This window comes from Budorcas taxicolor, chromosome 2, assembly GCF_023091745.1.
Source record: "Budorcas taxicolor isolate Tak-1 chromosome 2, Takin1.1, whole genome shotgun sequence".
Lineage (NCBI taxonomy): Eukaryota > Metazoa > Chordata > Mammalia > Artiodactyla > Bovidae > Budorcas > Budorcas taxicolor.
In genome coordinates this window covers 150,452,783-150,478,268 of record NC_068911.1, presented here as the reverse complement: position 1 = coordinate 150,478,268, position 25,486 = coordinate 150,452,783, and positions in this window count along the sequence as shown.

Below are 25,486 nucleotides of genomic sequence, written 5' to 3'. Positions count from 1 at the left end.
CCCTGCTGTGGTGTGCGACCTCGACCCTTTCCCCTGTTGTGGCATGTGATCTTGACCCTTCTCCCTGCTGTGGTGTGTGACCTTGACCCTTCCCCCTGCTGAACGGTTGTTTCCTCCTTAGATGGTTGTTTCCTCCTTATCAACAGAGAGCAACAGCGCTCATTTTGTGCAGTTGCAATGAACAGGGAGGCTATTTGTAGAACCACCCAGTACACAATAGGTTCTAAATAAATTCCAAGTTCTTTCCTGGACCAGCACAGCTTCCTGATAAACACTTAACTTTGTCCTGTCCCCCTGACCTCACAGAGGTCATGGTGATAAGTCAACTGATCTCAGTAGGCACAGACCTTTCCAGGGTGTCTGTACACAGGGGACAATGAGAGGGCAGGCGTTCAGGAAGACTCAGGAGAGGACAGACGGGCCTCCTGGAGGGCTTTTTGCTATGTCTGCAAAACCACCGGTGGCTTACCGCTCCTGTGTCTGTGGGTAAGGGGAGGAGGTGGCGATGTTCAGTCATGTCCCCTGGAAGTCACCTCTTTGGAGGTGGGGCCATGCCATCCGCTTCTGTGAGAGAGGGGGCTCCATGTTCTGTTCCCCCCACGTTTTTCTCTGCACCACCCCTCACTCCCATGTCGACAGCTGGCTCGTTTTTAACCCCAGTCTTTGGAGGCTGGTGCTACAGGGTAGAGGGCAGGAATTGCTATAACTCCTGCATTTTTTCTGCCAGGAGCCCAAGTTCTTTGAGCTGTGAGTGCCTTTGAGGGAGGAGTCCCAAGGCCCAGTGCCTGCTCCCCTGGCAGTGCCTGTGGTGGGCAGGACCCTTGGGCAGACTGTGTGATGTGTCTGGGGCTGGGTTTCTTTGGTAGTCATTGGCTCAGAGGCAGCAGAGCCTCTGGGCTCCCGAGGACTGTGTGGCCTTGGCCAGGTGTCCCTGCAGTAACCAGTGGGGACAAATGGCCAGTGACCACGTGTGCTCCCTTCACCGTGCATGCTGGTGAGAGAGAGGTTGGGTGGGCATCTCATTAACGATGGAGACTGACTTTCCTGCCTCCAGGTGGGACATGGGCTCAGAGACAGATTTAACTTGATTCAAAGACATTTTTAAAAATGACGTTTGTTGCCCACCTGAATTTGTGGAGACAATGTAGAGTTGCTATTTCTGAAATTCCTGTAGCTCCCGCACAGAGCCTGGCCCACCGTACAGGCTTGGGAGCCCTTCTCCTTATGGGCCGGGCTACCTGACAGGGTCTCCCCACTGTGGAAGACCTGAATGATGGGCTTGACTGGGACAGCCCAGGGCCGGGTCTCTAGACAGCAGACGCCTTGAGATCGGCAGCCCCAGCAGGATTGGACGTGTTGGTCCTCCTGGGGAAGGTTGGCTGGAGTGGATGACAACAGTAATAGCCACCATTTGTTGAGTGCGTATGATCTGCCGGGCATACTTTGATGCCACTTTGTGTATGTTATCTCAGGAGTTCTCACAACAGCCTATGAAATCGGTAGTCTATTGTCTCCACTTTACAGATGAGAAAACTGAGGCTTGGAGAGGTGCCATCCGTCATCAACGTGAAGAAGCTAGCAGGTGGCAGAGCAGGACACTCATCCAGGTGGTCGACTCTGGAGCCCCTCACTGTAAACATCTGGAGCAAGTAAGTAGTTGGGTGATGGGCTGAACAAATACCCAAGTGCAGAAATCGTAAATTAGTCAAGTCGGCAAATAGCGAGGCAGATGAGCTTACTTGCACTTTTGAAACTTCTCTTCAGGGACCGTTTCTCTCCTTGCTTCCCTCAGAGCCCACCCAGCCCGTGGGGTAAGCGAAGTCCCTTGGCCGTCTCTGCTGGACCTGCTGGAGGCTTCTGGTTCTCCCTCTCGGCTGAGGCGGGATCTCTGGTACCTTTTCTCCCAAGGATGGGCAAAAATCATTCTTTTTCTTTTCCTTTCCCCAATACCATTTTGTTAAGGCAGAAAATCCTTGAGATGTGAAGTCACATTTTCCATGCCCCTGAAAACTCTGGAGAGCCGGAGAGCTGATGAGTATTATTGCAACCAGAGGAGGCTGGGGACAAAGGAAGCTTATAATTTTGTAAACAGGGGCTTGGGAGAGGCCTGCCTAGGATGGCTTTCCAGGGGGAGGGAGGAGGGAAGAGGCAGGATTTGGAAAACGTGAAACTCAGGGGAATTACAGGACTGGTCAGTGTGGAGGCCTATAGCCCAGGTGGACACCCCATGCCACCCACTGATGGATCAGTGGAGGGGGTGTTTCAGAATCCTGCCTCCTTCTTCAGTCACTGCTCCCCAGCACCCCCTGAGCATTTCTGCTAAACTCCAAGTTAACTTGTTGAAGGGGCAGGATCACTGGGCTTGGGGTGAAGAGCTTAGCTGGTTGAGGGCCTTGGCTCTTTGGCCTCAGTCTCCCCATCTGCAAAATGGGATGGTGAAGGCTCTGCCCCAGACAGTCTTCCCTCAGCATGGTGATGGAGCCACACTTCTCTCTCGCCCCCCCCCGCCAAAGCTTCCAGCATTCCCCACTGTCTTTGGGCCAGACCATAAAGTCTGTGGTGCCTGCCAACAGAACTGTCATTTTCTGGGGGTCTGAGAGACCTCCCCTAACCTCAAGTTGAAAGGATGATAAAAGCTGTGAGCATTTGAGTGCTATGTGGTAAGTCACCCCCATTTATCTTACTTAATGTGCACAGCAAACTTGCAAGGTAGGTGCTCTGACTACCATCTTCATTTTATAGGGTTGAGAGTGTAAAGGCGCAGGGAGGAAAGTGGGCAGCCCAGCATTGTGCATCCATTTGTCTGCAGAGTGGACCCACTTTGCACTTTGCTGTCTCTTCTCTGCCCAGAGCCCCCTGAACAGTGGGTTTGAGCCTAGGATGCTTGTCATGAAACACATCTTAGCACCCTGGGACAGAGCTTGAGCAACTGTGGGAAGGAGTGCCTCTGAGACTAGTTAGCTGCTTGCCTCATTGTGAGTTAGGCCCATTAAATGAGGGAGAAGTAGAGAGAGAGACTGAGAGAGAGGTTGGGAGACAGAGAGATACACCTGCCCAGGACTTCCCTGGTGGCTCAGACGGTAAAGCGTCTGTCTACAATGTGAGAGACCTGGGTTCGATCCCTGGGTTGGGAAGATTCCCTGGAGAAGGAAATGGCAACCCACTCCAGTAGTACTCTTGTCTTGAAAATCCCATGGATGTTGGAGCTTGGTGCAGGCTACTATCCATGGGTCGCAAAGTGTTGGGCACAACTGAACAACTTCACTTTCACTTTCACAGCACTGAGAGAAAGGTACCCAGAGACACTGAGAGACACTGAGAGGGAGAGTCAGCACCCCCATTACCAAGGCGACCCAGCTGGGGTAGGTTCCATCACTTGAGCCGTGTTTTGAAGGAAGAGAGACAGACCATGAGTGAGGGCTCTCCATCCTGGCTGGGGGAGGCCAGAAGCCCCTCGGGATGTGTGTTTTGACCCACAAGCTGAGGGCGGTACTGCCCTTGCCTAGGGAGTGATGAGTCCTCATAGAGGACACAGGGTACAATTGGGCCACCTGTCGTCATTGCCCTCTGGATTCTCGGGGGGCAGCTTGGCCTGGATGAGAAGGAGGCCTCAGGGGAGTCTGGGAGGTCTCTGCCCCTTGTCTGGGGCAGGGGAGACAGGCTTCCGCACTTGGAGGTTTAACCGAGGTAGAACTAGGCCGGGGCTGGGGGAGGGGAGGCAGCCTCAGCTCACGGAGGAGACCCAGGCTGACCAGGAATGTGCTCCTTCTCCCACCCACCTATGGGACCCCCGCCCCTGGCCCCAGCCTGGTTGCCTGCTGTAGAGACCTCCAGCCAAGAGCAGACGGATGGTAGCCCCTGAAGGCTGACATTTTCTCTCCATCTTTCTTTGAATTCACAACCCTTTCCCGTCCAGGCTATTTATCTTTGGAGGGGCTCTTTATTTTGGATCTTCTCTCTGTATCTGTGCAGCCTCAGTGACAGTCACATGGCAAGCAAGGAGAAGCAGCAGTCACTCACTTGGACCTCAATTGAGAGGTGATGAATTAGGCCACCTGTCCCCAAACTTCCCTCCCACGCAGCCTGTCACAGAGTCTGACACCCCCTCCCCACCACCAACCTGGGATCAGAGTTTGACTTCGGAGAGTTGCAGGAGCCCAGCCTTCTCCTTGAAGCCCTGATCCCTCCAGTTTTGGGGAAAGAGACTCTGAGCCCAGGGAGCAGTGCTCAGGCCACGATCATCCCCCTTTGCAATTCGGGCGCTGGTGAGTGTAAGGGCAGTGAGGGGTTGAGGGTTTCCACTCTGGAGCCAGACTGCCCTGAAAAACCTGTGCCTCAGTTTCCTCCTCTGTGAAGTGGGATTAATAATATTGCTTTACCCAAAGAGTTTGACGTAAAGTGTTTAGAACAGCAGCTGGGTGTATAAAGCCTCACCCAAAGGTAAAGTTTTTCCTATGCCTCCCTGCCTCACTGAAGCATCCTCAACGCCTTTAATATGCTTAGGGGAACCCAGAGGGCTCCAAAAGCCTTGGTATGGTGGCAGCGTTTCCCAGGACTATCTGGCCAAAGAAACCTGTTTCTGTGGAGCATCGGATGGGATTAGAGTTTCTCAGATCTTCTAGCATGCTTAGTCACTCAGTCGTGTCTGACTCTTTGCAACCCCATGGACTGCAGCCCGCCAAGCTTTTCTATCCATAGGATTCTCCAGGCAAGAATACTGGAGTGGGTTGCCATTCCCTTCTCCAGGGAATCTTCCCGACCCAAGGATCGAACCTGGGTCTCCTGCATTTCAGGTGGATTCTCTACTGCCTGAGCCACTAGGGAAGCCCTAGAAAACACTGCTGATCCCCAAACCTCATCTTTATAGTCCAAAGAGAAGGGGAGGTGTCCTCTCCCTGTGGCTGGGGACTGGCTTGGGGCTCCTGATCAGGGGGCATCTGATCCAGCAGGGGGAGCAAGTGAAACAGGCCCCCACCACTGTGCCAGGGGCATGAGGTGTACTCCCAGGGGCCTTGGCAGCCACTGTCTCTTGTGGGCTCTTGAAGGGCCTTCAGGCATGCAGGCGTACCCCCCTTGAAAAAATGATCCGCTGCCAGGGCCCTGCACAGACACTCAAAGGTGGGCTGATGGCAGCTGGTCAGAGTGCATATTGGGGGGTGGGCTAGTGGGCTCTGACCCTGAAGGAGCTGAGCTGGTCAGCTCTTACTCCTAGGACCCAGGGAAGCAACAGAGGGGGCAGCAGAGACGCGATGGTACACGTGGAAGATGGGAGGGTCCATGGGTAACATTGGGTCCAGAGATTCCCATTAGCCGTGTGAATTTTTCTTTAAAAGAAAGCTAAAAAGGAACCCCACTAGATGCAAAAAGAAGATGAAAGTTAAGCATTCTGGTTGAAGTATTTGTGGGGAAGTCTGGAAAGTGCTGATCTTGTCCCGCCACCCTCGGGACAGGCCGGTCGCTCAGAGCCGTGTGTCCGCATCCTTTGCACAGGCCTGACCTCCTGGTGTAACGACTCCTGTCCTGGCAGGTACCACGGGGGCCTGTCTGCTAGGGGCTGGGGGCCACACAGGAGGCAGAGCAAAGGGCCTGAGCTGGTCTTCATTTCTTCCCGGCATCTCCATGGTGGAACCTTCTTGGCTGACAGGAGAGCTGGTCGATACCTGGTTTTAGGTCTGGAATCTGCAGCCTCGGTCTGGACAGTGACCTCTTTGATGCTGATCTCCTGGGAGGATGATGCCTGCTTGCTGGCCTTTCTTACATCCCTCTGTCTCCCTGAGGAGAAGCACCGCCAGGGCTCTTGCTGGCGTCCTGTCGCTTGTGATTTCTGAATACCAGTACTCGCTGCTCTGGGAGCTTTGACCCAGAGTCTTGCTGGGTTTACAAGGTCAATGGGATCACCACTATTTCCCTGGCCTCTTTTTTCCTCTCTGTACAGCTGGTCTAAGGCCACTGTTCTTTCCTGAGTACCCGTTTCTGGGTCAGCCTGGGTTATAGCTCGGGACTGGTTTGCACCAAAACCAACCCATGTTCTTTTGTTCAGAACTCTTCTAATGGGGGAAAGAGACACTTGGGGAGGGATGATACAGTCCCCCCACAGGCCTTCTTTCTCAGGGGTTGAGTTGGTCACCCCAGCATCGGAGGCCCTTTTCAATTTCCATTGCCCTTTTGTCTTGACCCAACTTGTTCCCTTGTGGGGTGTTCTTGTGATTGAGTAGGAGAACCATTCTTTTCAGCCCAGCTGTCCTCTCCACCCTCATGGGATCTCAGCCCCCTGATGAGGGTGACTGGAAGCTAGTGATGGTCCAAAACTAGGTCTGGAGGGTCCCAGTGATAGTGCAGAGGCTTAAGAAAGTCCAAATGAGGCTCACCTGGGCACTGGCACCTGGTTGGTTGCTTGGCCTCTGAGGATAGACGCCTTTTGTTTTGATGGAGGAGGGGAGATGCGTGCGATTTCTCACTGTCTGTGCTGGGGCTATATGACCCTGAGACGTTAGGCCACGCAGGACAGTTGCCTGTACGAGAGGGAAGAGTTAATGACGCGCATGTGGCATTGTGGCTTGTGGCATTGCATCCCAGCCTTTGTCAGAACCTCAGTGCCCTCAGGAGTCCTTCAGTTGCCCTGGGAGTCAGGGGTCCCTAAGGCCAGGCCTCAGCCCGGGTTGCGAATGCACCAAGTTTGCGTGGGAACCAGAGGTTGAGCACCTATGCAAGTCCTCTCTGGAAAGGGCCAGGCCTTCCTCCTGTGGAGCCTGCAGGCTGCAGGATGTACACAGTCCTGTGGACCATCCCATATGTCCTTTCCAACGGGTGTGCCAGCAGCTTGCGGAGCTTGTGGGCTCTCACTGGAAAGCCAGGGGCTGAGTCCAGGAAAGTTGATTTTTGTCTCCTGAGATGCTTGCTTGGGCCCCAGGCCAAGCTCTACTGAGGGCTGGCAGCTGACTGGGAAATGGTCTGCCTCCCTGTCATTGTGGACGCCAGCAGCAGCCTTTGGGGAGGAGAAAATCCTCATGGGGGGCAGGGCAGGGCAGCCATGCTGAGGAGACAAAACAAGAGGGAGGTGGGTTCCTGAAGAGGGGAAAGACAGGCCTTCCTCTGGGATAGAAATGCTGACTGACCCAAGAAATAGAGTCTGACCCAAGAAAGGAAGGAGGAGGTGGGAAGGGGGGAGGAAAAACAGTGGGGATACTGAAAAAAAGGCCCCACGGACACAGCTGTCACTTCTTGAAAGGGAAATCATGGAGAGCAACAGTTGGAACGGGAGGTGAGCTGGAAAGCAGACAATAATGGGCTCCATACTTTGCGATTCAAGATGGCGGCACTAGGAAGTTGACTCCACTTGGTAAGTGGAGAGTCCTCAGGTTCAGGCAGAGTGAACTCCCTGTTTGGACTTGGGCTCCAGCTCTGAGAGCCTCTCACTGGGATGCAAACCCCTGAAGGCAAAAGTTCGTGTCTGTTTTGCTCATTGCTTTAATGCCAGTGTGTAAAATAGAGATGAGCACAAATCAGATTCTCAAGAAAAAGAGTTTTGTTGAATGAATAAGTAATTTGAGCACAAGGGTATAAGAACATTATATCTTAGGGACTGAGCTAAAAGTCTCTTCCAAATTCACATTGGGGTCCTTGAAATGCTTGCAAGGGATATTTTAGGAATATTTAGGAATATTTTAGGAATATTTTGTGGGATATTTTAGGAATATCCCACCGTTGGGAACAAATGGAGGGAGAACTATGGGGGGAGAAAGCAGAGAGAAAACTGAAGATTAGTGGTGCTGCGGGGGCAACCTAGGCTGGAAGACAAGTGATAGAAGGTCGTGGTCTGGGTGAGTGGGCAGAGGGCCAGGCAAGGGAGTCAGATATCATACAGGATGGTCAACTCTCCTCCTGAGGCTGCAGTGGGCAACTTTCAGAAGTTCAGGTGGTCCAGTGATGTCTGCCAGCTGACAGCAGGGCCTTGGAGCAAGAGTAGGAATGAGAGTGAGATGGGTTCTAGGCCATTAGTGCTGGTTTCAAAGCAGAATTCCAAGATGGGGCTCAGGAAGGGTCCAAAGCAACAGGGAGGCAGCATGCAGACCTGGGCCCGTGACGGCTGCGTGGAAGCTGTCTGACAGCTGCAAGGAAGCTGCGTTTAGAGGGGCGAGGCTGAAGCTCCTTCTCCCTCCTGGCTTCCCTATGGATTCATTCTAGAACTTGGACAGTGGAGCTGCAGATGGGGGTCATGTGACTCTAGTGGTGGGAACAGGAGAGCCTCAGAGCTTAGGAAGCAGACAGGATCCTAACATGGGGTATGTCAGCATCAGGTGAGGTGGGGAAGGTTTCAGTTCAGTTCAGTTGCTCATTTATGTCCAACTCTTTACGACCCCATGGACTGCAGCATGCCAGGCTTCCCTGTCCATCACCAACTCCAGGTATAGAGACCCCAAATAAGTAAGATAGTCATGTGGACAAGAAAGGCTAATGAGATCAACTGCAGACAGAGGTCATGGCCAACACTGAATGTCTTTATGTGATGTGAGAAGGGAACTCTATTTGCTCTGTGGATCAGACTTGGATTTTGGTGCTCTGCTTGGAACGAGGGCGCAGCCTTTCCAGGGAGGAGCGGAGAGTGTCCCCAGTATCAGAGGATGGCTGGGGAAAGACTTGCAGGAGGTTCCTTGGGGGATAATTACAGATGTTGAGTATGAGTTGCTTGCACGAGGGGTAACTGAATATGGAGAGGGGGCAGGCAGGAGTCAGTGTGTTTTCAGACTTAAAAAGTGATTTCCCCCAAGCCATAGGCAAGTTGGTGGAGGACGCATGGGTGGCAGTCTTTCTGCCACCCTCTGCTGCCTCTCCAAGCTCCTGGATGGAAGCGTTGGGGAAAGAGAGTCCTTACCATGAGGCTGAAATCAAGTGGAGAGTGAATGTGTTTTCTGAGCCCGATTTCAGGGAGGGCAGTTGGGGAGAAGGTCAGGGATTTGGATGGCGAGGAGATGTAGCCTTGAGGAAGCAAGGCGCGTACGAGCCTTTCCTAGGAATTCAATAAAGCCATGGATGAAACTGATCCATCACTTTCTCAGAAGTGGGGGAACGCCAGCCAGCTGGAGAGTGAGGTGGGAAGCCCCGCTTCTGGCGCTCTCAGCAGGGGTCTGGAGTCTGTTTACACTTATGCAGGCTGCGGGGTGTGAGAGGTGGTCCAGCTAAGGGTGCTGCTTGGTGAGTCGGCACCTTCAGGGCGGGCGAGGAAGTATAACGGTGGATCCTTTTCTGTCGGCCAATCCCTGGGTCTTGGAACCCTCGCTACAAATACCTGAGAGAACATTCCAGTTTTTCGTTCCATAAACACTTGCTGAAAACCAGCCCTGTGCCAGGTACTGGCTTAAGAGTTGTGTAAACAGTGGTGAGTAAAGGCAGGTGTGGCCTACTGCTCCCATGGAGCTTCGTGTCAAGAGGGAGAGAGGGATTAATCGAGTAATTGCGGGCTAGGATATGTGCTCTAAGGAAATTTGAAGGCCAGGGAGGGTTTCTTTGGAAAATGGTGCTTGAGTTGAGATTGGAAAAATGCTGGACTCTGTGTAGGGGAGGGATGGTGATGTGAGGGAGTGTGTGTTTTCCCGCTGGGGGTGGATCAGGGGCAGAGGCCCTGCGGTGGGCAGGAGAATGGTGCTTCCAAGGAATATCTAAAAAACAGAGATGGAAGACCTTGCCTGAGAAAGGGCCCGGGCTATGCAGGACCATGCAGGCCAGACTCAGGCTCTGTGTTCATCCTGAGTGCACTGGGAGGTTTTGAAGGTTTTCATGCAGTGGGGTGGAGTGTGGGGTATAGAATATGATCAAAGGTGCATTTTTCAAAGCTCCTTTTGGCTTCTCTATGGAGGCCAGATTTGAGAACAGAGTGTATTTAAGGAGAGCAAATAGAAGGCCATGGAAATCAGCCAGGTGAGAGGTGATGATGGTTTAGACCAGTGCAGATGGTGGAAGATCTGAATCTAAGAAATATAATAGCAAGTATTTATTTAGCGTTTACTACATGCCAGCCATTCTTCTGAGGGCTTTTACATGGAATGTTTAATCCTCACCATCTGGTAGGTGGAAGTTTGGTAATTGGTGGAAACAAGGTTCAGACCAGGAGCCCATAAACTTAACCATCATTCTATGCCATCAATGGTTCAGATGTTAGAAGGTGAGCCTGGGAAGACTTAGTGTTCCATTAGATATGAGGGAGAGTTAGCATAAGAGATGCACACAGCTTGCTTCATGGGTACTAGTTACTCTCATAGGCACCAGCTGAATGGGGCTGGGTTTGGGAGAGGAGTTCACAAATCTGATCTTGGACAGTGTAGTGGTTTGAAAATAGGTCCATGAGTTCTTTGCTATTACTTTCTTCAAGAGATAGGGCTTGATTCTCCTCTCCTTATTGTGGGCTGGCTTTAGTAACTTAATTCTAATAAACAGAATATGGCGATAATGCCAGTGTATGTTCTAAGACTAGGGCTTAAGAAGCACTGTGGCTTCCATCTGGGTACTTTCTCTTAGGTCACTCGCCATGGAGGAATCACCGTCATATCATGAGAAACCTTTGTGGCAATGAACTGAGGCCTCCAGCCAATAGCCGTGTGAGTGCACCATTTTGGAAGTGGATCCTCCAGCCCCCATCAAGCCTTCAGAAGACTGCAGCCCCAGCCCACTTCTTTAGGGCCCTGGACCCAGAACCACCTTGCTGTGTATCTCCAATGCCTGACTGTTAGAAACTGTGTGAGATAATGTTTGTTATTTTTAAACCATAAGTTTTGGGGCAATTTGTTAGGCAGCAATAAATAGCTGATACCAACAGCCAAGGGTAAGTATTGGGTAAGCATTTATCATGATTTGAAATTAAAATGTGGATGTTGACTGCAGTTTGATGGTGGCAGAGCCCTTATGAAGACACAAGAATAGAAAGAGGCCCAGTTTGGTCTCTGAGGAGTTCTGATTCCCAGTAGCCTTGTGGAGAATGTGAAGTGGTTTTCCATTTGTGTTCTGCACTGTGTTGGTCTATGGAGTAGCCTTGGGGGATGGCGGAGCTTTGATGGGCTGCTAGGCGTGATCTGATTCATTTGGAATGGCCCTGCTTTTCCTGTTTTTAGATTGGGGTTTAGAATAAGATCCATTCAGGGAAAAGCAAAGATCTGCCTCTAAAATACCTGCTCACCTGTGGAATCTCTATTCTTATAGAAGATGAAACTAAGGTTCAGGCAGGTGAAGGGACTTGCCCCAAAGGCAGGTAGCCTTGAACATAAGTCTCTGGCCCCTGTCTAACGTTCTTGCCTCTAAATCTCCCTGCTTCCAGCTCCTTCTACAGGCCCTGGAGGGGAGAGGTGGGGGATGTGCAGAGGATGAGAGGGGTTCCTGCCCTTGGTCTTATACCCGCTCCCCCTCCAGGGGGGCAGTGACACCCCCATGGACCCATGTGACACTTCCTCTGGGGAGGGGGCGGGAGTTGTGAGAGTCATTCCTGGCTCTGCTAGGCGTGTAGCTGGCCTGAGCCTCAGTGTTCTCATATGTGAAATGGGAATGAGGATTCACCCTTCCTTGCCAGGCTGCTATGAAGGTTAGATGAGGTGGCAGAGGCCACGGGACCTGTCCCCAGTGCAGTGCTATATGACTGGAGCAGGTAGGTCCTTGCTGGCTGGGGAAACGCATGCTCTTGGGCTCTCCCTGGGCAGAATGGGGCCTTTGGGGCCCTGGAGATCTGGAAACCCTTATGTAATGTGCCTTTTCTGCTAGAGCAGATCCAGGCCAGGGTCTCAGAATGCGGGAGCTGCCAGACTTTCCACAGTCTGACCTGGCCGGGCAAGGCATCCCCCTGGGTTGGATTTGTGGTGCAGATGGACCCTTAGCTGTTCTAAGTTCTCTTAGGCTCCTGAGAACTCATCCTCCAGCCCCCCGCTCCATGACTCCAGTTCCACAGGTCTTTGCCCTTCATTGTTGTTATTGCTGTTCAGTCACTAAGCCGTGTCTGACTCTCTGCGACCCCATGGGCTGCAGCCTGCCAGGCTCATGTAAACTGAATGGAAGGGATGCTACTAGTAGAAATCAGAGCATGCCCACTATTTCACAGGGGAGACTGAGGCTCAGGAAAGCGAAGTGATTTGTCTACTTCATTTGACTATTACTAATGTCCTCTACTTTGTCCACTTGATGTGAAGAACTGACTCATTAGAAAAGACCTTGATGCTGGGAATGATTGAAGGTGGGAGGAGAAGGGGACGACAGAGGATAAGATGGTTGGATGGCATCACCGACTTGATGGACATGAGTTTGAGTAAGCTCCAGGAGTTAGTGATGGACAAGGAAGCCTGGTGTGCTGCAGTCCATGGGATCACAAAGAGTCGGACACGACTGAGCGACTGAACAGAACTGAACTGAATGCCTTCTACGGGGCTTCCCTAATAGCTCAGTTGGGAAAGAATCTGCCTGTTAATGCAGGAGACCTTGGTTTGATTCCTGGGTCAGGAAGATCTGCTGGAGAAAGGCTAGGCTACCCATGCCAGTATTCTTGAACTTTCCTTTTGGGTCTGCTGGTAAAGAATCCACCTGCAATGTGAGAGACCTGGGTTTGATTCCTGGGTTGGGAAGATCCCTGGAGAAGGGAAAGGCTACCCACTCCAGTATTCTGGCCTGGAGAATTCCATGGACTGTATAGTCCATGAGGTTGCAAAGAGTCGGACACAACTGAGCGACTTTCACTTTCAATGTCCTTTATTACCCAAGTCTTCTTTCAGGATTTCTTTGGAATGATGCTCTCCATATTAATGTCCCCCACCCCCCACACACCTCCCATGCCATCTAACTGTTCTTTCATGGTCCCAGGCCCTCCACAGCTCCTTTCCTAACCACCCAGGCTATGGGCACACAATCCCTGTTTTTACCTTAGTCCTGCCTGCATCGCTGTTGATTGATGGACGCCATGCATTTGGCCCTTGAACCCAGTCTGAAGCTTATGGCGCGTGGTCTCCTCTAGCTGGCAAACCTCCTCCAGGTGTGACATGAGACTCTCCAGTCCTCGGAGGATGGGTGAGGAATTCCTGAGAGGAGGCAGCAGGCCCCTGGGTCTGGGTGCCTCCTCCACCCCCACCTGGCTCTCTGACACCCCCAGCCCTCCAGTCCCCTTGAGCCTTCAGGCTGATTCTGAGGTTTGGAACCAGCAGAGAGTTTCCCCTGACCCTATATTTTCTTCTCCCACTTCTCTTTGCTTGAAACCATTTGTAAGCAAAAAACCATTTGGGGTGTTGTGTTTATTTTTTCCTAGTTCCACGGGAAATTACTCAGGATGTATAAGTATGTGTTTTCCTTAGAAAATAGATTCCTTTACATTTTGGCTTTGTGGTTTCCAAGGCAAGTGGGGCCCACAGAAATCTAGGCTGCCAAGAGGGCTCCCCATCCAGGAGTCCTCTAGGCCTCAGAATTACACCCTTCCTCCTCTGGGCACCAACCACCCCCTCTGGTTCCCTCTTGGGCCCCTCAACTTCTCAAGTCCCACAGGACTTCAGCCCCGGTGGCCAGACATGTCTCCACCAGATTCTTCCTGATTCATTGAGTCCCAGGCTCTCTTCCTCTCTGTTTGGCAAAGATGTTGAGGCAGATCAGGGCATGAAAATGGTTTCCCTGCCTTCACCTGGATCAGGGGAGATCTCTGTAAGGGTCTGCAGCATGGACTTGAAGCATATTTCTAAGTTCTGATCTTGGCTCTGCCTCTTGCTAGCTGATGAGCTGTGAGCGGCCACTCACCCTCTCTCTACCTTGCTTGTTCTCCCTATAAAGGGGCATGTTAATAGTATTTGTCCACAGTAAGGGAAGGAGAGGGCAGAATGAATTGAGAGTAGCATTGACGTATTAATACATACAGTACCATGTGTAAAATAGATAGCTAGTGGGAAGCTGCTGTTTAACACAGGGAGCCCAGCTTGGTGCTCTGTGATGATCTACAAGGCTACCGTGAGGATTAAGGAGTTACACATGCCATGTGGTTAAAGCGCTATCTGATGGAATAAGCATTGCACAGTGTTTCTTTTCGTTTCCATGGCATGTGTCTGGCAAGTGCTTTTAGTCCTAGTTGTCACCCTAGCCCGTTCCTCTTAGCTGGCAATGGGAGTTCGATACAGGAAGGGGAAAGTGTGGGCTTCTTTCCTTGGCTTGGCCTGCTGACTCAGGACTCTTTCTCATCCCCCTTGAAACTTGCCTTTCTATTTGCATGCCCATGTTCATAGCCGCATTATTCATAATAGCCAAGAATGAAAGCAACTCAACTGTTGTCAACAAATGAATGGACATGGAAAATGTGATATTTTATTTACAATACTTGTAAGTATTATAGGGTTTAATATTTATTTAACATTCCATACAAATGAAGTCTTAGCCTTAAAAAAGAGTGAAGTTCTGACACATGCTACATGTTCAATATGGATGAACCTTGAAGATATTATGGTAAAAGAGCCAGACACAAACAGGCAAATTGGTGTGTGATTCCATTTATATGAGGTGCCTCAGTTCAGTTCAGTTCAGTTCAGTCGCTCAGTTGTGTCCAACTCTTTGCAACCCCATGAATCGCAGCACGGCAGGCCTCCCTGTCCATCACCATCTCCCGGAGTTCACTCAGACTCACGTCCATCGAGTCCGTGATGCCATCCAGCCATCTCATCCTCTGTCGTCCCCTTCTCCTCCTGCCCCCAGTCTCTCCCAGCATCAGAGTCTTTTCCAGTGAGTCAACTCTTCGTATGAGGTGTCCAAAGTACTGGAGCTTCAGCTTTAGCATCATTCCTTCCAAAGAAATCCCAGGGTTGATCTCCTTCAGAATGGACTGGTTGGATCTCCTTGCAGTCCAAGGGACTCTCAAGAGACTTCTCCAACACCACAGTTCAAAAGCATCAATTCTTTGGCGCTCAGCCTTCTTCACAGTCCAACTCTCACATCCATACATGACCACAGGAAAAACCATAGCCTTGACTAGACAGACCTTAGTCGGCAAAGTAATGTCTCTGCTTTTGAATATACTATCTAGGTTGGTCATAACTTTTCTTTCAAGGAGTAAGTGTCTTTTAATTTCATGGCTGCAGTCACCATCTGCAGTGATTTTGGAGCCCCAAAACATAAAGTCTGACACTGTTTCTACTAAAGCAGTCAAATTCAGAGACACAAAGTAGAATGGTGGTTCCCAGGGGCTGATGGGAGCAGCGATGGGTTTACTGTGTAGAGTTTCCATGGGGGATGATGAGAACATTCTGGGCAGAAATAGTGGTGATGGTTTTACAACAGTGAGAATGTACTTAATACCCATGCACAATACGCATATAAATGGTTAAAAGGGTAAATTTTGTGCTATGGATACAGCGTATTAAAAAGAAGAGACATTACCGACAAAGGTCTGTCTAGTCAAAGCTATGGTTTTTCCAGTAGTCATGTATGGATGTGAAAGCTGAGCACTGAAGAATTGATGCTTTTGAACTGTGGTGTTGGAGAAGACTCTTGAGAGTTCTGTGGACAGCAAGGAGATAAAACCAGTCAATTCTAAAGGAAATCAGTCCTGAATATTCTTTGGAAGGACTGATGCTGAAGCTGAAGCTCTAATACTTTGGCCACCTGATGTGAAGAGCTGACTCATTTGAAAAGACCCTGATGCTGGGAAAGATTAAAGGCAGGAGGAGAAGGGGATGACAGAGAATGAGATGGTTGGATGGCATCACCAACTCTGTGGACGTGAGTTTGAGCAAGTTTCAGGAGTTGGTGATGGACAGGGAGGCCTGGTATGCTGCGGTCCATGGGGTTGCAAATAGTCAGACACGAGTGAGCAAATGAACGGACTGATTTTACCACAATAAAAAAGGGAGAAATAAAAATACATATCAATAATAATATTAGTATCTCCCTTTCAAGACCCTTTGAGGGGGCACTCATAAGAAGGAGCTCATCCCTGTGGGGGACCTGAAGGTGAGATAGTCTTCCTGGAGGGACTTTGGTGCAAGAGATAGATGGATAGATAACAAACCATAGTGCAAGGCATTCAGGACCCATTGTAGTCCTGAGAACTAATTTGGGGGGAGCCCAGGGGAAGTGAGAAAGTCTGCCTGGATGGTGACATTGGAGCTGGGCTTTGAGGGATGAATAGGAGTTTTCAGCTCAGGATGATGGGACAGATGATAAAAGTCTGGAGAGTGTGAGGTTAAAGGGTTGAGGGACATTAATACATCTGTGTGGCTGGACTGTGGGAAGCTGGGAGGCAGAGGAAGTGATACTGGACAAGGAGACTGGGGTCAGATGGTGAGGCCTCTGGGGGCCACACCAGAGCAACTGACATCTCTGAAGTTCTGTGGACCAGATTGACGGCTAATGTGCAAAAACCTCCTGTGTCCTCAGATCCAAGGATACTGCTTTCCCGGGCCTAAAAGGCTGCAGGTTTGTTGCTGTTGTTGTTTGTTTTGTCTCACACAGGATAACTCCAGGTCCCGGGACAAGCTTGTGGGTGATGTTTGGGGGACATCCAGGTCTTCGTTGTCTCTCACCACAAAGGTGTTCTTGGGCTGTCTGCTCCCCACTTGGCTCTGAGGCTCCTGCTTCATGAAGCCTGTTGCTTCCTGGCTTCCTTAGAGACCCCATCTCTGCTTTCTCAGAACTCAGCAGGGCCTTCTCCCTCCAGGATGCCCTGCTGGGCTAAGCCAATGGCACTGAATCCCTCTAACTCCCATCGGGTTAAGCCCTCATCCTTTTAGGGAGAAGAGTTTTGTAATAAGGGGCCCAAACTCTGGACCAGAGGGGCTGAGCGGACTCGAATTCGAAATCTGCCACCCAGTAGCTGGAGAACTTGGGTAAGTGATGGAGTGCCAGGCCTGTTTCCTTGCCTGTGAAATGGGGAGCATACTCTGTCTGCCAGTTGTACTGATGACCACGATCCCTGCCCATTGTGTTATGATGCTTTGTGCTTACATAGCCATTTCCTGGTCACCGAGTGGGTTGTAGCTGGAATGGCACTGGTAAAGGAAAAGTCTCAAGCTTACCCAGGTGGGGGTTAGGATGGGGAAACCTGATCAAACCAGCGTGACTGGAAGAGCAACTCCTGACCTCAGCTCGGCTTCTGGAACTGGGCTGGACAGTTGCGACTGGTACATCTTATCACTTTTAACCTTCTCCCCTGGCCAGTTTCCCTGGGGGCGTTCTCTGGGGTCCATAGAGATTCTAGGAAGCAGCCTCACGTCATGGAGATGCACTGTCTCCTCCTCCTTCCTGGACTGGGGGCCTGGCTGCGGGTGACGTGCATGTGTGGTCCTCTTCAGGCCCTGCAGGGCTCCTCTTCCTCCTAATGTGGGACTGTGCACCTGTCTTGCATTAAGTAGGCACCTCTGGGTGCCACGGAGAGGCCAGGCACTGGAAACACAGAGCCACAGTGCCAGATGGTGCCCGGCTTCCAGGGGCTTTCGTTCTAATGGTCAACGGTCAGTTTTGAGTGCCAGTCCCCAAGCTCGAAGCTTCCTTTGCATTATTTCATTTAATGTAGTCAGCAGCCTTAGCAGGCAGTGTCGGGCTCTCACCCTTCTTTGTTGCTGTTCAGTCGCTCAGTCATGTCCGACTATTTGCAACCCCATGGACTGCAGCACACCAGGCTTCCCCATCCTTCACTATCTCTCAGAGTTTGCTCAAACTCATATCCATTGAGTCAGTGATGCCATCCAACTATCTCATCTTCTATCATCCCCTTCTCTTCCTGCCCTCCATCTTTCCCAGCATCAGGATCTTTTACAGTGAGTTGGCTCTTTGCATCAGGTGGCCAACGTATTGGAGTTTCAGCTTCAGGATCAGTCCTTCCAGTGAATATTCAGGGTCGATTTCCTTTAGAATTGACTGCTTTGATCTCCTTGCTGTCCAAGGGACTCTTAAGAGTCTTCTCCAACACCACAGTTCAAAAGCACCAATTCTTTGGTGCTCACCCTTCTGTAGAGGAGCGTTTTTGTGATGAGGAAATGCCTAAGTCTATCTGGGGGTGTGAGAAGGAGGCTTGGAGGCCCCAGTAATAAGAGATTCTCCTCCAGTCTCTATCCTCCCACTTAGGGGCTTCTTATCTGAAAGATTTTGGTCATTTGAGTGATTCCTCTGGTGCCAGTAACAGGCCCTGTAGACCAGTTGACACCCTCTCCTGCAGACATCAGGGGTCTCCATGTTAGGTCAGGCCTGGTTATCATCTCCAAAGGACGCGCAGCTCGGAGCCCTCAGTCATATCACTGATGCAAAGGGTGCAGGGAGATGGCGAGCTGGCCAGAGGCGCCCCTCGCCACCCGCCCCCGTGACTCTGGCCCTAAGAGTGGAAGGACATGGCAGCCTGCCAGGGCACTGCATGCGCACCTGGCAAACCAGCAGCAGGATGCCCCGCTCGGGTGAGAATCTCAGGCTGGACCCTGCGTGGTGCCGGGCCACGTGGGCCAGATGCGCAGAAGCCCTGCTGCCCCTTGCTGCTGCTGCTGCTGCTAAGTCACTTCAGGCTTGTCCGACTCTGTGCGACCCCATAGACGGCAGCCTGGTGGCCGTTCCTGGGATTCTCCAGGCAAGAACACTGGAGTGGGTTGCCATTTCCTTCTCCAATGCATGAAAGTGAAAAGTGAAAGTGAAGTCGCTCAGTCATGTCCAACTCTCAGGGACCCCATGGACTGCAGCCCACCAGGTTCCTCCATCCATAGGATTTTCCAGCAAGAGTACTGGAGTGGGGTGCCATTGCCCTCTCCAGATGCCCCTTGCATTACATCCTAATTCCACCTTCTGTTTTTACTCGCTCTGCTTCCTGCTTAAATTCCCTTCCCAGGCTAAAAGTTTCCATCGCTGGGCTTGGCCCCAAAGCGAAATTCTTTGGAAACTTTCAGCTTAGTTCACTTAGTTATTGTTGAGTGGGAGAAGGTGGGTGTGGGAGATGATCTGGGTTATTTTTGATACTTCCAGATGAAAACCCCGTGAGACCCCGAACTTCCCCTTTGACTGTTCAGGTCTCATCTGGGGTGCTGGGGGAAATGGTATCATGGAAACATCTTAGAGCAGGGCGTTGGGACCCCTTGGATTGCAGCCCCGCCTTGGTGCCTTACTGGTCAAGGTGCTGTCTCTCTCTCTCTGAATCTGTTTTTTAATTTCTAAAGCCAAATCTTTTGAATAAATCATTTCTAAGGTTCTGCCCTGATGCTGGCTGATCGATGCTTTAACCTCATGGCATGTTTTTTCTTTGAAATGAATCCTGCTTCCTTCCATGTGCAAGCAGTTATCAGGAGGTTCTAGCTTCTGCAGATGCCTGTGCAATCCTGTCAGCCTCCGCATCGTAATCAACCATGTGGCTCGACAACAGAAGTCTCAGGCTGGGCCTGATGGAAACCAGGCAGCTGACCCGATAGGAATTAGGCTTTTCTTCTCACCCCTCCTCTCTGTTTTTTTGGTTTGACTTGCATTCTGCATCAGGGATGAGCTGGTTGGGAGAAGCGTATGAAACGTAGAACCTGGATCCACACATGTTGTTTGGGTTGGGGAATGAAAAACAAAATATTTGGTTGATTTTTTAGTGCAATAAAATTATTATTATTTTTAACAAAAGGTCTTTCATCTGGCTTTAGCTGATTTCTGAACATCAGTTAAGTCGCTCAGTCATGTCCGACTCTTCGCGACCCCATGAATCGCAGCACGCCAGGCCTCCCTGTCTATCACCAGCTCCTGGAGTTTACCCAAACTCATGTCCATCGAGTCAGTGATGCCATGCAACCATCTCATCCTCTGTTGTCCCCTTCTCCTCCTGCCCCCTATCCCTCCCAGCATCAGGGTCTTTTCCAATGAGTCAACTCTTCGCATGAGGTGGCCAAAGTATTGGACATAAAAATGGTTAAAAAAATTAGCCATTCTATTAAAAAAAAAGGGTTGTAAAATGGTCTATGTGAATTAAGTTCCTGCCGAGAGGGTCCTTTGCAGGTGGCAGCTGGAAGGTGTCAGACAGGGAGGGGATGGCAGGAAAGGGCAGAGGACAGGAATTTTCAGATCATCAGGAAGTCCTGTGGCTTCAACACCATAGATGTATGAGTAAACTGTCTAAAATGTGCAGGGAGAGAGGAAGCGGCTGAAAAGCCCTGCCTTTCCTCAGAGTCCTTGAAAACAAGAAGGTTCATTCCCTGATGGCTCTGGGGTTTCTTAGCAGCCCTGCTGGGGGCACAGAAGGGGATGACTCGGCCTCAGGAGGGCATGCTGATGGAACAGGGAGATGGGATCAACATCTCTGCTAAGTATGCAGAAGACAGCTCCCAGCTGGCTCGAGTGCAGGCCTTCCCCCATCTCTCTGCCCTGGTCAGGGCCCAGCTCTTTTCCTCTCTTCTCTGTCCTTTCCAGTCCTGGACTGGAAATCTGTTCAGATTATTTTGGAGACCTTCACTCAGTGCTTTTGAGGCTCTGTTGTTACTGTTCTCACAATAGAAATGTATCTATTTCCCTCTAAACTCGCAGTCCCACTTCGCCCTGGGATTCTTGTCTACCTTTTTTTTCCCTTTGGTGAGGTGACCTTGCATTCTGAGACTTACTATTTTTTATTGGGGTATAGCTGCTTTACAATGTTGTGTTAGTTTCTGCTGTACAGTGAAGTAAATAAGCTATGCGTGCTAAGTTGCTTCAGTCACATCCCACTCTTCGTTGACCCTATGGACAGAGGAGCCAGGCTGTTAATCTTTCGTGTATTGGCAGGCAGGTTCTTTACCACTACCACCACCTGGGAATAAGTTATGTGTATACATATATCTGGGCTTCCCAGGTGGCGCTAGTGGTAAAGAACCCACCTGCCTGTGCAGGTAGATGTAGAGACTTGGGTTCCATCCCTGGGTGGGGAAGATCCCCTGGAGGAGAGCACGACAACCCACTCTAGTATTCTTGCCTGGAGAATCCCATGGACAGAGGAGCATGGCAGGCTGCAGTTCATAGAGTCACACAGAGTCTGACACGACTGAAGTGACTTAGCACACAGGCACGTACACATATGCCCTCCCTCTTGGACCTGCCTCCTCCTGCTGTGCCCCTGGCTGCTGCCAAGGGCTCTACCCAGATCCCCACATTCAATCAGCTGCTGCTCTGTGCCTGGCTGTGGGGGTCCTCAGATCCCAGTCATTTCTCCCTGTGGGGCTGGAACCCCCTCAGGGCCTCTTGCTGTCAGGGCCTGGGTGTGGTGTCTGCAGACCTGAGGCACTCTACCCTAGTGGGCCCCATTCTCCAGAGAAAAATCTTAGAGAGTAAATTGGATGACTACCTTGCTAAAAAGACAGATATAATTCAGGCTGGATTCATGGTTATATGTTCATTTTCATGATACTCATTTTTCCTTATAATTTTTAAAGAAACTAAGATAAAAAGGGTTTCCCTGGTAGCTCATCTGGTAAAGAATCTTCCTGCAACTGGGGAGATCTGGGTTCGATCCGTGGATTGGGAAGATCCTCTGGAGTAGGGAAAGGCTACCCAGTCCAGTGCTCTTGCCTGGAGAATGCCTATGGACAGGGGAGCCTGGTGGGCCACAGTCCACGGGGTTGCAAAGAGTGAGTGACAAGGCACAGCACAGCAAAATAAACAGTTTTGAGGGGCTGTTAGAGCACCGAAGGCCCTACGCTCAAAGCCTCATGGAGACGCTGGCCCCGCGGATGGTGCTGTGAGTGGCAGGGCAAGCCTGACAGTCTTGTCTGTGGCTCTAGGGCTGCAACAACACTCCTGGGCCCTGGTGCCACCTGGTGTAAGGGTGAACACCAATCCTTCAGCCACTTGGCTCCAGTTCAGTTCAGTTCAGTCGCTCAGTCGTGTCCCACTCTTTGAGACCCCATGAATTGCAGCACGCCAGGCCTCCCTGTCCATCACCAACTCCCGGAGTTCACTCAGACTCACGTCCATCGAGTCCATGATGCCATCCAGCCATCTCATCCTCTGTCGTTCCCTTCTCCTCCTGCCCCCAGTCCCTCCCAGCATCAGAGTCTTTCCAGTGAAAACTAGGAAGACCTCTGTCTCCTCCCTCCCCCTCATCCTCATCTCTCGACAGCCTTCCAGACCTGGCAGGGAATCATGCTCCAGAGAAAGAAACCTTTCTAGGTCCTTCCAAAGTCCCCTGAATCCCTCTCCCCACACAGGTTTTTGGTTTTGTCTCATTCTGCTTTGGGAGTGGCTGACTTAATAGCAGTGACCTCGGCAACTCACTGCACAATCTGGGAAAGTCTCTTCTTCCTTCTGTCAGAGGAAGGTGGAAGTTCAAATTCAAGGCCAAATCCTGCAGAAGTGCCTGGGAGGAAGGGTTTGCTGCTCCGGGATGTAGGTCCTCCAGTACCCTCCACTTGTGGGCTTTGTACCCAGAAGCAGTGAGCCCCAGGGCCTTGATGGGGAGAAGCACCTCCCCAGGCAGGCTCAGTGCTACTGTTGGGGGGCCCAGGGTGGCAGTCCATCAAGCGAATGGCTAATATCCCAAAGTTATAAACAGAGCTATGAATGTGTATGCCCTCTCCTTGACAAAATCCCTTTACGACAACCTAGAAGATCAGGTTCTAATTTGGGACTTCAGACCCTTCAGAGTCCTGTGCCAGAATATTCCAGAGGGGGCAGAACTGGTCCTGTCCACCCCACTCAGCCCTTGCTCTTCCTGCCCCCAGCTCCAGCCCCACCCTGGAGCTTCTGTGTGCATGTGTGGGGTTGCTCCAGCTCCTGCAGCCAAGCTTGGCCACCCTCCAAGCCCAGGTGTGTGGGGCTTGGTCCTGTTTCAGGAGGAGGAACCCTGGGCAGAGGCCTGGCAGAGACCCAGAGTGTGGCTCAGAAGGAAGCGCTGAGCGCTGGGCTGACATAACCACTTTGCCTCCCAATCCTTGCCCTGTGGGGAATATTGGGGGCGATGTCCCCACATGTCTGGCTCTGAGGGTGGTGCTGTCCTCAACTCCCCACCAAGGGATGCTCACTGCCTGGGTGTCTAATTAGATTTGCTGACTCAGCTTGTAAATTTGTTCTTGTTTTGAAAGGACTAAACTGCTACCTTGGCACATGATCGTGGTGGCCCTGTGTTTGACTTTCATGTGCTGGAAGCTAAGAGAATTCTTTATTAAAGCCATTTATGAGCAAACTGGAGTCTTATAAAGCAAGTTGAAAAAGAGGCAAACCCATTAGGACAATAGGATAGCTTTTTCCCTAATGTTGATGGCTGTTGGAAAATGTTGATAATTTCATAATTAAAGCTTTCATAGGACATTTTCATGACATATCCAATGCAGTCAATATCTATAAGGGTATGAATGACTCCCAAGTTTCACACCAACCCTTCTTACTCCCTAAATTGAGAGAAACATCACCAGTGCTGAGTGATGAAAGTTGTTGCTTTTTAATCCATAACTGAATTATTTGAATCAAGAAATCCTTTGGTTTGTCATCTAACCCTCCCAGCCTGAAATTTCAGCCTCCCTGAAGCGTCTCCTCATATGGATGCAAAATGGAGAGAATTCCAAACTTTGTGCCCAGCTGTTTTCTTCCAGAGCAATGATTTTACAGCCTCCTTAACCAGTTAAGTCAACTATAATTACTGACCATGTGTGGGGCATCTGGTTGACTCTTGGAGCACAAAGGAGACTCATGCAAGTGTGGTCCAGACCCTCACGATGTTTACAAAACCTACTTAAAAAAAAAGAGCTTTTTATTTTGTGTTGGAGTATAGCCAATATGGCCACCTGATGCAAAAAACTGACTCATTGGAAAAGACCCTGATGTGAGATTGAAAGCAGGAGGAGAAGGAGACGACAGAGGATGAGAAGGTTGGATGGCATCACTGACTTGACGGACATGAGTTTGAGCAAGCTCTAGGAGTTGGTGATGAGGAGGGAAGCCTGGCGTGTTGCAGTCCATGGGGTCGCAAAGAGTCGCACACAACTGAGTGACTGAACTGAACTGACAGCCGATTAACAACGTTGTGATAGTTGCAGGTGAACAGGGAAGGGATGCAGCCATATGTACATGGATGCATTTCCCCTAAACTCCCCCCCCCATCCAGGCTGCCACATGACACTGAGCAGAGTTCCATGTGCTATACTGTAGGTCCTTGTTGGTTATCCATTTTAAACAGAGCAGTGTGTGCATGTCCATCGCAAACTCCCTAGCTATCCCTTCCCCCATCCTTCCCCTCAGCGACTGTTAGTTCATTTTCTAAGTCTCTGAGTCTCTTTATTACAAAACTTACTTTTTAAAAGAGTAAGAAAAAAGCTCAAGTCGCTCTCTTGCTTTACTGATACATTTAAATCCAATGAGCTTCTTTTAGTAGCCATGCATTCCCTTTATAATAACTGGTGTGAAAGTTTCTCATCATCTTTTCTCTGATAGGGGGAGGTGTGAACTAGGACCAAGTCCTTTAAGAAATCAAGAGCTCAAGACTGTCTCAAAATCCATCACAGTGGGCCTGGCTACCAGCTCCCTGTATCTCTTGGAGAAAAGTCGTTTGCTTCCTCTGAGACTCAGTCTCCTAACTTACACTGCAAGAGAGCTGATCTTGACCATCTCCACTCTTCCCTCCACCTTGACAAACACTTTCCAAATAGATAGGAGGCATTGTTTTAAGCACAGGCTCTGAGGAACTTCACTGTGCTCACCATGATGCTCACCTTGAACTGTCCTGCTCTAGAGGTCTTTCCTTGTCAGAGGTCTTTGTCACACCAGCGTCTTCTCTCATCCTTGAACTACTGTGGAAATTGCAGGGTGGATGGGTCCCAGCTGCCTACAGCCTCCCTCTGGGACTTCCCAGACCCCTCTGGTCAGAGAATGAAACTCAAGGCTTTCATGATGTTCCTGTATCTGTTTTAGCGCTTGTCATGGTGCGGTGATCACTTTGTTTCCCATTAGATTAATCAATTCATTGCACAAATATTTATTGAGAGCCTGATAGTGCAAGGCATTGTTTTAACCACAGCAGGGGTAAAACAGGGCCTTAACTGCATGGAGCTTGCATTCTAATGGGGTGGAGGGGAGGGGAAGAAACATACACACAATGTGACGTCAGTGAGTGATAAGTGTGTGAGAATTAGTATAACAGATTAAGGGACAGAGTGCGAAGCATAAGTGCCATTTTAGCTTGGGTGATCAGGGAGGATGTTCTGGAAGGTGACTTTGAGCAGAGAGACCTAAAGATGGAAAGGCATGGACCAAGATGTCTGGGGAGAGTAATTCCTGGAGAGGCGCAGTGAGGGCAGAAGTCCTGAGGTGGGAGCATGTGGCCTGGGCTCCAGATGCAGCAAAATGGCCAGAGGGACTGAAACCAGGTGATGAAGGGGAGATGCTGGGCAGGTGGCCAGAAGCCTAGAGGTCAGGTCCCGTGGAGGCCCAGTGAGTAGGCTTTTATTTGAAGTAGGATGGGAAGACTTTGAAGGGTTTAAAGAAGGGGACAAAACACATATGATATGATTTTGTTTTTAAAAGGACCACTAGGCTGCTTCCTTGGGGGCTCAGATGGTAAAGAATCCACCTGCAGTGTAGGAGACCT